A 15,310-nucleotide genomic window follows, 5' to 3' on the forward strand; every position below is an offset into this window, starting at 1 on the left:
CATCCATCCTTTTTGTGCTAGTCAATGCCCACGAAGCCATGGAGCATCCTCTCCCAGCTCAGGAGGTGCATGGGGAGAACAACAAATGCATCGTGTAATACAGGCTGTAATGAAGGATGCACGCCCAGTATGCAGAGAGAGCTCAGCAACATGGACGTCTCTGGTGACCCCACTGGTTATTCTGCCCTTGCAATGGCACCACATAACATCAGAAAAGGCCTTACCTCCACCAGCTCTCTTACAATACCAATGAGCGTTGCAGTACTTCTGCGTCTTTCATGTTATTACACCCTTCTTCCCATACATCCCACACACAGTCTGACCTCATTAAAAGCCAGGCTCTGTCCCCAGAGAACTTCATCTGTGCTGGAAGCTGCAGCGGGAGGTGGTAAAGGGAGGGCAAAGACAGCCCTCGCTCCTCTTTCCCCAGAATACCCTTTTCCCTTCTTCCTCCCCTCTTTTTCCACAGCCCCCTTCTGGTTGCAGACATGGGACAGCTCCGCCTCACTTGGGGACCGGGCTGGGCAGATGGAAGAATACTCAGTGCAGAGCTCACTGTGGGACGTCAGGCCTCCCCGGGACGACTTGCCCGCAGGGCCGCCGGACACCCCCGGAGAGCTGGGCAGGGGTGTCATTCCCCTCCACAACCAAGCCCCCTCTCAGGATTTCAGCACGAACCCAAGGCACAGGGTACATGCACCTAATTCTGGATTTCCAGCTCTCAACAGGAAACAAACAAATATTTCAACAATAATAACCTGAGGTGCTTTTGTGTAGTTAAAAAACAGAAGATTTAAAAATCAGAACCATTTGTGTCAGATGCGGCCCACTGCTGTCTGTCAGGAAGCCCAGGAATTACATGCAGGCCTCACAATCTTTTCTTACTAATACTGCAACATTTTTTTTTCTCCCCTTATTTTTAATCAGAATAGACACATAAGAATTAAAGTGAACTTTGTAAATACAAAAGGGGTTGGGGGGAGGAAGAGTCAAGTGTTTTACAAGAGGAAATGTCATGGGAATGTGCTGATAAGAAACAAATTCTGAAAACATACCAATAATATGAAGTACAATATGTAACCTAACTTATATTAAATACAAAGGTATTTTTAATTATTTTCAAAAAGCATTATTGTTATTGGTGTGCCATTTTAAGTAAAACAAAGTGCTGCCTTAATACTTTATTCTAAGTCATTAGGAGATACTAGCTTACAAAATCCAAATAGTTTTACAGTCTGCTTTTTATTTAAGGGCCATTCAAAGGACTTGTAAGATACACTTGGCATCATGATGGAAGCGATGCCTGTGAAAAGCAACGCCCAACAAGTAAAAACAATTGTATATGTACCCAGCTGTACACTTGTGGTCTCATTCATCACAATTAAAACAGGTCGCCAGCTGTTTTCTCTGGAGTGTTCCCAACCCAGCAATAATTTGCTGCAAAATTTCCCTTGTTCAGGAGAAATAGCTCCCATTACTTTATTTAAAAAAAAAAAACAAAAAACAAACACCCAAACCAAAAGCAAACCACCCTCTTTATTTTTAAATGAAAAGTCTTCTAATTAATTTGCTTCCTTAGGAAGCAAGCTAACAGTACCAACAGCTTAAACCTTAACAGGTCTAACCTGTGTAGATCAACAACGTCCCTTTTTCCAGAAGATGCATGTATTTCATTTGGTTTTTTTATCCCCATCATTTCAAACATACGGTACAGCTCCACAAACAACTATACTTGCATAACCAAAAGAGAACTGAAGCTTAGTGTAGGACTAAGTGAGGGAGAAGTAAAAAAGGATAAAAATTTATTTACCTGAATCTATAGAATGCATTATTAAAAATACGCCTCATTTATACTCTAGAATTCTGGTTTACTGCATTAAAATTAACCAGTGGTTCATAGGAAAAAAACCATGTACTTAATAAACTTTACGAAGTTGCTGTAATATACTTGTGTAGAGAATGTATCACTGTCATTATTGAAGCTACTCTATGAATAATTAGCTTAATATTAAGGAGTACAGTGTTACACTGCACCACTAAATGTTACATACAATAGGTATGATGCCATCTATATTTAATGAGAAAAGGAAAGCAACATGTGTGAAACCTAGAAGTAGTTTTATATGACCAATACTGAATTCAAAGACGTAAGGCCAAGTTTGGAAGGTAATGTTCAACCCGAGATAGAATGGAAAGTTACCGTGGAAGACAGAATAAAAATAAATGTTCTTTTCTGTGAAATGGACCGTTGGTTTAAGTTATACTTACACATGCAGTATTAAACAATGCATAGGCAATTTTTAAATACGCTAAAGTACACTAAACAACATTTTATAGTATTCTAAGCAGGTATCACCACTATCTTCAGATATGTGAATGCCAGCATGGAAAAATGTAAGTCCAGAAATATGTCGTTTTTTCTTATGGCATCTTGCTATATAAGAGGCAAAAATGTGCAAGCCTGTCAGAGATTTCCTTATATCTTCCTGATCTGACTGGGGAAATGCCAGAACTGTGCTGTACATTGCTCCCAACACAGTTTGGCAGGAAGGTCAGTCGAGTACATCCTCTCTCCAGAACTGGTCATATCTAGCACAGACGTGCTATAGCAGGCTCTGAATTCATGCTTGACCACAAACTTCAACTAAAGCCTCCAAGGGAGTTTTTCCCAGTAAGTAATACATTACCGAATCAGAATTAAAGATGGTCCTAAGACCCATAAGGAAATTTCCTAAGGATTAATACTTGATTACTAGACTTCAGTAACAAAGCAGAATAAATGTAAGATCCATGAGTGCTGGGAGGGCTGGGAGAAGAGACTTTCTTTTCCAATTCTAAAATGAAAGTAAATATATTATTAAATAGTTACTAATTGACAGACATATTTCCAGAGCTTTTAATGACTAGCACTATTTGCAGCCACAAATGCTATTTCAAGCAGTTCTTCAAAAAACCACAACATTAAATAAAATTTCCATCCTTCTTTCTGTGGCTTTAAGCCGTATTGAAAAAGTACAGGGCTGGGGGAGGGGGGGCAGAGTAGGACAAGAGGAGTAACAGATGGTTTCCTGATCAGACAGAAAAATCACAGATTTCAGATAAACACTGACAGGCCACCACAAGTATCTGGAACAACAATAATCTGCTCTCTCAGTACTTTCTACCTAACAAGAATTGTGGATGTCATAAAAGCCACATAGGATCTGTAGTGTATATCTGAAGGTAACTAAACTGGATGTCTCAAAATGTCACCACTATGGCAAGTTTTCGACATGCCAAAATGTAAAGCCAAAGGAGGACTGTCTTGAAATAAGGCTCCCAAAGCCGCCCATTCTCTTTGTCTTTCAATATGTTGGCTATGAATTTAAATATAGCCTTATCTTATACAACACAGATTTCCTTTACCACTGTCACAACCTGGACTGATTTGTTAACAATTCTTTTTCTTCCTTTTTTTCCTACTGAATAAAGCCTATAAAACATTAAAAGTGTACAATTATCTACAGCTTTAAATGGAACTACAGTTTAGCCCAAAGGGAACAAGCTGCAGGATCAACGCTTTAGTCTGCAAACTGAAATAAAGAATAATTTGTGCAATTTATAAATATTTCATAACCAATGTTGACCGCACTGGAGTACCACTGTAATATTATTAAAAAAATAGTCGTGTAAGACAACTGCAACATATTCCTACAGAAAACAGTTGGGTGGTTTTTTTTTGTTTTGTTTTTTTTTTTAACAGATTTTCAGAAAAGCTATCTTTGGACAAGTACATGTCTGCTAAATATTCCCAATTATTGCTCAGGTTTTCATTTTTCATTGGCTGCTGCTATTTCCTCTGCCACTTCTACCCTAGGTCCACTTCCCCAGTGGCAACATTTTGGGAGAAACTTCAGTTTGGAAGACTGAGCTTAGTACCGTGAGTAATATTTACTGGGAAAGCAGAAGAGAAGACAAAAGAAGGGGAGAGGAGCGCAGGATTTGAAACTGTTGTTTTTCTTACAAATTTCGTTCTCTTCTGGGTTTCATTCCCAAGATATTAGAGGAAAGAGAGTAACTGCTTTCTTTTGTTTAGGTTTAAGGTAATATTGCTTAGGTATTTATGTAAATTCCAGTTTGTAAGCTAACAGCACATCAGATGTGCTTTAACTTAAAGCTGAGTGTTGGTGTCAAAAGATAAATTATGTTAAAAGATCCCATTGTGGAAAAAGAAGTTAGAAAAGCAAGATAATGGTTCATTTCTTCATGGACTTTCATTCTTGTTTAAATTTGGAAAATTAATACTGGATAAGCTGCCTTATCCTCCATTTGGTTTCTCTTACTTCTCTAATCTGGGTATCAGATTTTATGGATCTGTAATAAGGACCTCATGCATTCCTTTAGTCTGTGTTTACATTTACCACAACCTCCATAAGAACAGGGGAAAAAAGCTATTTGTACCTTCCTATAATACAATGAAACGTACTTCTGGTAGTAAAAGACATGGGCTGAAGCAAAGATTCAAGTGTACAGGTTTTAAAATTACATGGAAATACCCAATAGACACTCTCAGATTGACAGCAAATTCTGCCAGCAGACAGTGGTTTAAATTCACAGCCTCAATAACCACAAATTTCCTTGAAGACTTCCATCATGGGAAGGTACACAAAGGTAGAAGCAACTCTGTCTGGTCTGTACTGCTCTTGTGATAGAATCAAGACATACTTAAAGCAGACAGAGTGAAGCAATTTCAGACTCAATAAATGAACATTCTTACTATTTCCTCCATAACTGATCTGGTAAGTAAACTTTGCAGGGGCTTAATCTAATGCTTTTTTATCAATTAGTACCATGATCTTTCAGATTTTGAAGCAATTTCTACCTAATCCAGACTTTGAACTTTCAACTCTGATGAACTAAAAATTAAAAATGAAAAAAAAAAATTCCATCCAATTTCAAGGATAATTTATCCTGACTTAACAGAGACAGACCCGTAAGAAAAATAAATAGTAGCTATTGCTGTACGAGTTAGATCCTCCCAGGGAGCACAACTTACAGTGGTAATTTTGTTTCCTGTGGCAATTCCCACCTTGAACTGTGAGGAAAGGTATTTTGCCAAATTTTTTCAATTCTTGAAAATAAGCGTGCTACCTTACAAAAATAAATCCAAATTTGCCAAACAAATCCCCTACACATCAGGAAGGAAAAGTATGATATGAGACAAAGAGACACAGAGACGAAAAATGCCTGGTTTAAAACTTCTGCAAAGAAATTACACAAATGAGGAAGCAAAAAAAATGACAAAATTAAGACTTTTATGCCCAAATTTATGCTTCAACGACTACATATTGTTCTCCAAATATGATCACATCTTCCAATAAATACTGGCAAGCAGAGAACTTTATGAGCACAGCTACTGAAATCCGTGTAATAATAAAAGTAAACAAACAAACTCCAAGGCTTTTCTCTACTTCATTTGAGTTAAAGCACTGTAAACTCAGAGTAAATGCGGTGGTATTTTGTCCTCTACATCATAATTTGGAGCATATTGGCTCTTTGCAGTATTAGGACAGAGAGATGGTAATAAGAAGACAAAACCAGCAATGAAACTATCACAGATTCAGTAACAGTCTCCCCACTTGACCTCCCCTGGTTTATGGCATTCAATCCCTATACGTTTTTTAGGGAGCGTTCCCCATGACCAGATGTTTAAAAGCCCTTCCGTTGCTGGCCATATACCAGGCACAAGCATTTCCCCTGACCAGTCTTCTGGGTTTTGTCACACTATAAAGGCAAGACAAACCAGCAGAAGAGGCCAGCAAGTTCCACAGTAACAATGGAACCTCCTGTCTGAGCACAATACACGTGTGCCTCAGTGCAGACTAATATGTGAACCATATAAGGCAACAAATCAAGATCTAAGCTTAATCAAAGCCCAAAGCTTTGCAAGATGTGTTTGCAAGTACAGTATAATATGTACATACCATACTAGGCAACTGGAATTTTAACTCAAAAGTATTTTCATCTTGCAAAACTTAATGAGCAAATATAGCAAGGTATTTTGTGAAGATTTTTTCTAAACATATGTAAAGCATAAAATGTAGGGCCGCTATTAGACGGAAAAATCCTTTTCCCCATTACAGAATTTTATTGAAACAAACCTTTGTCGGCGTAACTATCTAAATCCAGTTACAAACACTACCATACTCAAGAATTCTTTGCTATAAAAAGTAGCTATTGTGTCACTTAAATACTTAAACAAACAAATATAAGCCTTGTACAAAAGTTAAAACAATGCTTTGAGCCAAGACATTTACACTTTCCACTCCACTCCTTTTTAACAAAAGTCTATAAAAAAAAGCTACATGTTTATATACAAACCAAGATGACTTGCAAGAAAGTCAGGTTATCTAGAATTTCCAGATCCACTGTCAGCACTTGTCAAACACAATACTTGGAGAGATAACCTTAAGACATGCAATGTTAAACAATTCAAATAAATCCAATTACTTGACTTAATATCAGTAAATTGCCATGCCCTACTCATGCAGAACCTCACAAAACAAATACAAGTAGAAAATTCTAAATGGATCAAACAAGGGCAAAACGTTTCCTAGAGTCCTGAAAGATTTTTAAAGTTTATAATGGCTGTCTATCCCACAGTATGTTAGTAAAAACCAAACCAAACCCACACCAAACAATTATTCAAATACCACCACCACTTTTAACACTTTACTAAAAAACCAGCTGCAATACATCTACCTTGTGTTAGTGTTCTACTCTGATTATAAAAGCAGCAAATATTTTGAAAATATATCATTCAATTTGGAAATGTATCTATCTTCTGCAGCATGAATTCTTCAACACAACAATTTTTCAGTACAACACTAGCAAAGCTGTGGTAGAAAAAGCCCACTCTAGACTCTATTAATCTATAGCACCTCTCCCAAAATGTGGCATCCTGAAGTGACAGCGGAAACATTTTAAATCATCTAAGCAATTTCTTCCATTTTATTAGGAACATGGGACTGAATGGATCTCCCAGGCAGTCACTTGCTCTCACATAGCACTATATCAAAACCCTTGCACAAATTAGTAAATCACTTTTCTCGTCTCTCCCCTTCCTTCTACACTTCTGTGAAGGCTGGAGGCTTTTGGGACTAGCCACAACAAATCTTCTATTTTCACCATGTTCTCACAGAATAAAGAGATAACGGTGTTAGACCTAAGTGGTCATCAAGAAACACTGCATCTCTATGCTACTACACAAGAGGGTTTAAAATTACCGTATCCACCAAAGAGAAATCAGCCTCTGTTTCCACCTGATGGAGCCACATGCGCAGCAGTCCTGGGGCTGAGCTCCATAGCTGCATAGCTCAGCAGGGCGCAGGGAACAATATTCAACACATTATCTTTTGTCCAACAGGTATGAAGTGATCTTAAAGTGCTTCTGGAGATCTACTTTGAAACCCTAGCAGCTTGAATTGGCACCCATTGAAACTAACAGCATGACTTCCTATACTGTAAAAGTCCATTTAATCCAATTAATCTTTACCTCAACTAAATTAACCATTAACCTTTGACTCGAACAGATCAGACTTCTCCAGAGTTGACTGATACCCACAGCCTGTCAGAGGAATAACAGCTTTAAAAAAAAACATGGAATATTCAGAAATAGGTAAGATCAAAGGTGGATTCTGGTTAAATCAGATTCTTTCAATCCTCTCCTTTGCCCCCCCTCCCAATCCCACTAGAAAGAATTGTGATATAAATTGACTATGAATACAAATCTTTCATTCTAGAGAAAACAATTGCTACTTCATGCTCAAGTTTTTTGAACAGCTGAATAACAAGAAAATGTGGGAAATAACCACTGGGCAACATGCAACATATTAAGCTGCAAAAGTAATATTCAAACCTAGCATTCCATAAACAAAGGAGTTAGAAGTAATTATGACTACAGTTCAGGCTTGCCAATCCCCGATTCTTCAGAGGCACATCCATACTTTAAACGAAGGGAAAAAACCTGATACTTCAATCTTTCCAGCTGTACAAACTTTATTTGTGTGTGGCTCTTTGCAGATGCTGAAATAAGGGAAGCAAAAGGAAAAGCAATGCATTCAGAATGCAGCTGAGAATCATTAATACTGTTTTTCTGATTTCTAAAATTTAGTGCATTTATTACTTGAACGGTGAAACACTTTAATTAGGAAAAATATCACCAAATACTTCAACAAATGTTAAGTTTGCCATAATCGCTTTGTTGAATTTAGGCCTACAAAGGGATCAAGGACTTCCTGTGCTTAAAACTCTAATCTCTACTAAGGATTTTGATTTCAGAAAGTACAAATCCTTCATCTTATTTGCTCAAACCTGAAATTAGTATCTCAAAGCTGAGTTGATCAAATCACTACTTGTTTTTGAAAACAAGTGCCTATTGCTCAAGAGGTATACTAACTTGACAACTCTAAAGCATTATGCCTTTTTACTAAAAGTGTAATATACACAGAACAGTACATACCAGTTATTTTCAAACCAACTCTGTAAGGCAATTCTCTAGTCCTCAGACTGTCTCTCCACAGGTATTCCTACTTCCACTGGGATGCCCAACTCTAAAAATAACAAAGCTAAGTGATGAAGGAGGGAAGAAGAGGTACTGAAGGCATGGAATGAGGACAATAAAGTAGAATGCACCTACAGGAGTCCAGAAGATCAAACCAGTAATGAGGGACACAACAGATACTTCATCTTGATCCATGAGTGGCAGGGACTTGTCTACTAAGCTGTTCAGATCAAATGTTGACTCATTTAGTCTCCTTAGCAGAATGCACCAGGACAACCAAAGCTATTGCTGTCCATTGCCTGCCTCAACCTCCTTCTGTAAACAGCATGAGCTCCAAGGCAAGTGGCAGTCTGAGACACCATAGTTTGCAGTCCAATATAATAAAATGAACGAGCATGAATTTTAGACTTCCTTAGCGCACCAGGATATAAACTGCAGTGACTCAGGAGATCTCCTACTTCACATCCAGCTACTACTCCTGCCACAGAAGAAGGGTAGAACAGACAGGAAGGGCAGTAACTGCATCAGCCACCCCAATTTAATTTTTTTCATTTGAATATGCATCTTAAGGTAACAGGGAATGAAGCATGCAAACTCTAAGAACCTTCTGATATGTATCTTGGAGAAGAAAAAACAAGGCCTGTGTTGATGATCTTATTTTACCTTTTCCTCTCCTGCACAGATAAGGGCCTATTGCAACATTATTTTATTTCCTGCTTTGTCAGCCTCATTTGACCTTCCACAGCAAGGACAAGAGCTCTGGGCTGGACCAACAGAATGCCAACCTTCTCTTTCTGGTGCAGATGCTGTTTTGAAGCCTCTGTGGGATCCTAGCACTAGCATAAAATCACTGATTTCTTGGAGTCAAGAAACAATAGCTTTCCGGAAACAGGTGGCATTTGTTTAAATATGCAACAGGGATTAAAAAAAAAATAATAATGGTAGGAACAGATTTTACAGATTTTAAACAAATACTTTAGGCATTTCACACACCCTGATTGTGCCCAGTTCCTCCCATAATTTGTTACTGTTTAACTTTTGTAGATAAAAATAGTCCAATAGAAGTACCACAGAACTCCGTCCTGTGATTCAGATCTTACAAGTAGCTTATGCAAAGTTGCTTTGAAGGTCACCTAAAAAGTTAATCTTAAAATTCATTCTTCCAACTGGAGGAAAAAGAGCTGGCAAATCTAGGCAGGTAACTACTGTGGAAAAACAGCATACAATCTTTCTATGCAAATTCACTCTGAGTCGCAAATAGCTTTCTATGCTAATTCAGCACTCAACCCTTCCTCACCCATCCCCCAAACCCCCACCTTTTGTAAATACACTTGTCTCTAATATGTTCCACAGGGTCAACAAACTCAAGCACTACAAAAGTTATTGGGATGATGCCTACGCTAAAAAAATCCACCCCCAGAAGTCTACCCTCAAGGTGGTGGCAAGATCCTCCTCTTTCCTTGGTTTGGATAAGGCAGTAGTAGACCTGAGCCGCTGGAATTCATTTTAGACTTACTTGGTATTTGGTAACTCCATTCAGAAACCCGGTGACGAATGGGAATTCAGTGCAAAGTAGGTAGAATATTAACCCTAAGAACAACTTTCTTGAACATCAGAGCTAACCTCAAGTGATTAAGGAGATGACCATTAAGATATCCAAGTGATTCAGACTACTGTAGGTGGCTCAGTGGCATGTAATAAATAATTCCAAAACAGCCAGGCAAATTCAAGAAGCCATTGCATACCACGAACAATAGAGATACAGTGGCTTGAAATCATGACTAGCCTGACAGCTACCTTCCGAGGTTCCTGATTAGCCTCTGAGTGGCTCCAAAAGAGTCTCTCCTAACTTGGAGACTACTGTGTCCACAGATTGATTTGTCAAGATTTGCCTCCACACACTTTAGGCAGGCATAAAGCTCCTATAAATCTTTTTTTTTTTTCCTTTTCATAGAACATTGTATGCGCAGTTTGTACCATTAAAAAAAAAAAAATGGATTTTGGCAGCTCTTAATTAATCTTTTACATTGTTAGGAGAGATGGGGGGAGGGAAACTCTGATTTTTTTTCTCTTATTTGTGTAGTTTTATACACAAATTTCCCAAGACAGATCTATTTGCTGCTTTGAAAGACAGGATGCTTGTCCTCTGACAGGCTCTCCAAGAGGGCAGAGCAGCTGCTAACTCAAAAGCATTGTGCATGTGGATGCCCAGTACAAGCAAAAAAGAAGACTGAGCTTCTGGCATCATTGCTCAACTCAAACAAGAGAGCCTTAAGAACACAGTAGTGGACTGTAACAAACAACTACTGTTAAAGTTTTTTTTCTTTTTTTTTCCCCCTTTTTTTTTTTCCTTAAAGTTCTTTCTCCCCAGTACATTTTAGCTGATTTTTCAAAGTTCAACTTGAAACTAACTGCTGTATACAACATAATTGGCTGGTATGAGTTAGCAGTTCTGTAGATGGTTAGTTGCTAGCAATTTTAATCAACCCATGAACGACTTGAGGTGTGAGTCAGCAAAAATCCCATGAGCCACAACTGCTAGCAGCAAGAGGAGAATTCAGTTCCCACAAGGAAAGATACCACATTTTAGAACTTCTGACCTATTCCTTATGGCTCAATTAATAATGATTTCATAGATCATCATAATTCTATTACATTCCTAAATCAAGCATCTGATGCTACCTGAAATACCTGTCATAACATAATTCTCTTCAGGGGAAAAAAAAAATTCAAAACCAGCAGTGACAGAGTGAAATACACATGCCTTTCAGTGCTTTTTCCTAAATAGCACACACTAATAAAAAAGATACTAAAGTAAAATGCCAGAATATCAGAATGTATTTATTTGTCTTGGTTTCTTTTAATTATGAAGAGCATGGTCTTACACTGATGATATTAAATCTCACTGATCTATAATTAGCCATAATACAAAATAGACACGAACTTGTTAAAGAAACAGGACAGAATTCCATTGAGTTAAATAATAATGTTCATTATTTTCATCTGTATCAGCCACAATCCAGATAACACAAACAAAGAAAAGAGGATAAAAACAGGGAGATTCCTGGGGAAGGAATCAGGTGACACAAGCTGGATAATACTAGGAAAGGAGGAGCTGGGCAAACCTTCTCCTTGCAAAATTTATGCCTGCACAGTGTATACTGAGGAAAAAGACACTTGTTCGTTAAAAACATAGTTTTTGCACCTATCCCATCTGTGTAACATTCTATGTTACCTATAAGGTTTGAAACATGTAAAAATCATGCATCTGTTTTGCACAAAACTCTCACTGGGCATGACAAATGACTGACCTCCTTTACATTCATTTATTGTCAATTTAAAGTATTTAATCTTTGTGCAAAATATTAATTGCAAAGGGGGCTGAGAGTAACTGTGCACAGGGTGGTACGTCTAAAAGACTGAATAGCAAAGTGTTGTCAACTCTTGGCTATTTCAGACTGAGGAAAGCACAGTTGTTGGTAAAATGGGGGAAGCAACACCCTTCTCAGCGTAAGGGTAAGTTACATCAAACATTCATTACTATGCCTTTTTAGTATTAATGATTCACTGTCATTCATCATGTTATTTTTGCTTTAAAGATGCCCCTTTCTGCATAACTTTTCAATGGCACAAAAAAATTACAGCTTGGCTGAATCACATGCAACTGGAGCTAATATCCATGTTCTACTATCAATTAGTATGGCCCTATCAAGTATTATGGCCCTTGCATTGCTGCAGATCACATGCTGCCACGTGCATTTCAAAACAGAGGAAGAGACAACACTGACAATTGTTGCTGTTTATTTTTTAATGAGAAAAGCTAGTAAAGCTGTGGAGCACTGTTTCCCAACCTAATTTGCTGGCAAATATCTGATAATCTGAAAAAGCTTTTTAGAGCACGAATCCTTTGATGTTCACTGTTTTAAAAAAATGAAGTTGTAGATGATTTGAGGAACAAGCCAGTCTGCTTATTCAAGAAAGTCAGGGGAATAGCTTACAACCCATGCACAAAATGTCTGACTCTAAACTGGGTACGTTGTATCTGAAAGTGGCTATGTAGATAAATCTGGGTAACTTGCAACAACCTGGAAAGATTACCTAAAATGCATTATACAGCCACAAAGAGACACGTAGATTTTTTTGTCAAAGAACACCACCACTTCTATGGAAGAATTAAACATTTGTAAATAAAAAGTAAGAAATCATAAAAATTAGGAAACAAAGATAGGAATTAAAAGAAAACAAAAACACAAATAAATTACTGGATTAAATAACAGATGGATTAAAATAAATATGAAGAACACCATCATAATTCTGTTTATATTGAGTGTGTCATGGAGCTTAACTAAAACTACTTCTCATGTATTTTGTGTAATGGGCTTACTGGCATAAATGAGTTGTATAAAGAGAGCATCTAAAAAGGCACAGGTTACAGGAAACACAAATAAAACTAAATACTGTAATTAGAGCTCAGGTTGGCAAAAAAAGCAAAAAAAAATTATGTTGTGCTTAGTTACTGAACAGAGACCTTCAACTCTAGTATTGCCTCAAAAAAAAAGTTCATGGAGCTATCAACTCAGTTCCAAATACTTATTACTGACAAGAAAAAAAATAGAAAAAAATCACTTATACTTCAATTTTGAAAAAAGTTGATTTTTTTTTTTTTTTTAACAGAAATAATCACATCCTGACAGAAGAAGCCTTATTCAGAGGTTGAATTTCCAACACTAAGGTGGGTTAGGGTGGATTTCCAATGCTAAGCTTGAAATAGAAATGTATTTTAAAATCTTCAGAATGTAGTTCCTGTATTAAGCCCCTATGTATACGGTAGTTTTTTTACAAAACTTATCAAGTCAGAGTACCACTGCAGACTGAAGTAAAACTTCCCGTGGCCTGCACAGTCATAGATATTCTTAAAAAAAGAAGGTGAAGGCAGAAGGAGGCACAGAGAGTGGGATTCATCCATACAAAGCTGTCTTTGATGATAAGCAAACATCTAGCTTGTTGGGGCATGTTCAAGATACAGATAAATTCTAGGCCACTGCTCTAGGGAGATCAAAAATTGAGCCTTACCCTATAAAAGCACACAGTATCATTCAAGCTCTGTTAGACTTGAATTTGATTCCTGTCAGTTTACCTTTTACTCTTATAAGCTTCTTTGATGTACATGACAATCCATTAGGCAATGGCTGCTTTAGAAGCTAGAAATCCTTTCTTTGAAGCTCCAAGTGAAATAAATCACCTGTCAAGCTTCATAAACTCTGTTTTTTTCCTAAATAGTTTTAAATGCCTGTTTAATGTCCAAACAATAAAATATCTTTTCTTTGCTACATTTAGGTTACAAGTAAAACAAAAGTTGTCTTTGTTTTGTATTTAAAGTGAGGTGACTGAGGACCTTATGTCTCTAAAATAGTTATTGACCAAATCTAAGACATATAACTGAGATACTGTAGATTTAAAAGCATAAAATACGTACAAGGTGACTTTAACAGCCAAGAAGTAATATGTAGAATGCCAAAAAGTACATACACACCATTCATTTTTTGTCTCTTTCCAAGCTTGATACACCTTAACAATGTATGCAGTTTTATATCTGAGTAGAAGCCCTTCAGTGGTTTCACTCCCCTACTTTTACGTGTCAGTAAAATCAACCCTCCCCTCCCACCTCCCTGCCAAAGGTTAGTGGAAGACAGTGACCAAATACCAGTCATCTTTGATGACAGTCTCCTAACTATCACAATGTTGTAGGGTGAGGGTGAGGCAAACCCTGCCAGTGAAAGCAAGCAGCTCAGACCTTTTGTCCAATGATTAGTAGTAACTCAGTCAGGAAAAGGGAAATATTGAGGTGAGAGAAGACTTGAAAAGAGGTTATGGTAAGAGATACACTTGGAAAAGCCTAAATCTGAGTTTCCTCTCTACATTACATAGATCTTTTTTAAAAAATACTAAAAAGTCCTACATTCCCTCTTGTACTGCCAAATTATTTATTTTTAGAAGCAACTACTCTTTAACAACCATCTTCCTTCCTCTCAGATGTTTTGGGAAGGACACGGGGGCCATGTGGTATGTAAGACTCATGACAATGAACTTAGCCATTCCGAAGATGGATTATAGTCCAAGTTTCTCACCAACAGGAGCTAGAGCACTCCAGCTGCTGCGCTACTGCCCAAAATCATCACTGCAACCACAGCAATGCCTTGCAGTAAAGAATGGCTGAACTTCTGAATCCTGGAAATGTTTCCAGGATTAGTCTGCTGAGGGAAGAATATTTTGATGATATTAAAGAGTCTTATGTTCAAGACAAGCTGAGCTGTTCAGTTCTGCTAATGCAGAAGTTCTGGGTGTGCACAGAGGCAGAACATTAAGCAGCTAGTAAATTTTACTGGCAAAAGTTCAGACAACTATATACTTAGGAATGCACAAGTTGTAAAGAACATATTCCTGGTTTTAGACCCTTAAATACTTCCTGTGTCTTACTAGGCACTTAAGTGTTTTCTGCAGACTTATGTTATTTCATAGGAAACTTGTGTACCTTTTAGTATCCCAAAGAAAACTGGCTGCAAATTAAAAATAGCAGCAGAATTGAGATTTACAGTTGACTCAGTTGACAAAGTACTGCTGAATACTTTCCTCTACAATGAACCAAGCTATGTCATGAAGACATAGTCTTTTGACATGTATTTTTAAACTCTTACATGATTTCTACTTACTGATTTTTTTCTATTTTTGTTGCATGCTCCATTAAAAAAAAAAACCCTAACAAAAACT

The 15,310-nt window shown here is 37.5% G+C and overlaps 1 protein-coding gene across 1 annotated transcript in view; it reads right to left on the reverse strand.

The window, feature by feature from the left end:
• Positions 1 to 15,310, reverse strand: part of ARHGAP42 (Rho GTPase activating protein 42) — a 172,583-nt gene that overhangs the window by 119,899 nt on the left and 37,374 nt on the right. The gene's annotated exons all lie outside the window — the stretch shown is intronic.

This window comes from Aptenodytes patagonicus, chromosome 1 (genome assembly GCF_965638725.1).
Source record: "Aptenodytes patagonicus chromosome 1, bAptPat1.pri.cur, whole genome shotgun sequence".
Taxonomy (NCBI): Eukaryota; Metazoa; Chordata; class Aves; order Sphenisciformes; family Spheniscidae; genus Aptenodytes; species Aptenodytes patagonicus.